Source organism: Octodon degus, unplaced genomic scaffold, assembly GCF_000260255.1.
Source record: "Octodon degus isolate 3935 unplaced genomic scaffold, OctDeg1.0 scaffold00379, whole genome shotgun sequence".
Classification (NCBI taxonomy): domain Eukaryota; kingdom Metazoa; phylum Chordata; class Mammalia; order Rodentia; family Octodontidae; genus Octodon; species Octodon degus.
Genome location: NW_004524955.1, coordinates 291,090 through 292,094, shown reverse-complemented (window position 1 = coordinate 292,094; position 1,005 = coordinate 291,090).

Genomic DNA, 1,005 nt, shown 5'->3' with positions numbered 1-1,005 from the left:
TAATAATAACTGGATAACAGGAGTAACTCTGTAAACAGCAGTCAGGCTGTTTCATTAGCTGCTCCACTCATTGGATCAAGCATGATGTGGCCATGGTGGCAGTGAAAGAGTTCAAGCATGGGCCGAGCAGAGCAGACTTCCAGTCATAGTGGGTGAACTGATTCCATCCACTATTACATGCTCAGTCTGAATTGTTGCATGTTATGGGTCAGTGCCAAAAGAAATGAGAAGACCTATTAAATATAGCTTTAGACGTCTCACTGAGATTATTCTCTCTCCAAGTGAGCCCAGAGCCTCAGAGGCATCCCATATTTATTGAGGGTAAAGACAGGCTAAGGAATATGCATAATTATTTAAGTGAACACAAACTGTTTTCTGTCGACTTCCATCATTTACTTAACACTAGGTCCATGCAAATGCTAGCTGATAACATCCCAAGCAAGGAATCAAAGAACAGGGTGTCAGTAGGAGAAGCTGTTATTTGTAGCCCTGAATCCCAGCTTTCTGGGATTTACAAGTGAGAGACAGCAGCTCTCCTTGGGCTCTGGGTATTGCTCCCTGCTCTCTTGGGACATTGGGATTTGTCTCATATCTATATTTCTATACTGCGTGCATCAGGGTCCCAAAATTAGCCCTCAATCAAACACCATTCTTCACAGTGATTTGCTTGCAATCTGTGGAAGTTTGGTTATACTAAGCATATCTACCATCCTAAGTGTATCTCGATTTTATCACTGAAGAGACCAGTATTCTGGGTGCAGAGTTTTATTCTCTGCACATGGTACTGCTGCTCTGTCGACTGTTAGTAAATTTATAAAACATCTGTTCACTCTCATAGGATTCCACAAACCATACTGTTGTACAAAGGAAAATCCTTCGTGTCCAATGAATTGTGGTAAAGATCACTTGTTCAATTATTTTTCTGGTCTTTTCATATTCACTACCATACAAAAGCTTCTGTATTGAAGATCATGGTAGGAAGGAATTTCAAAGATGTGGCTTCCA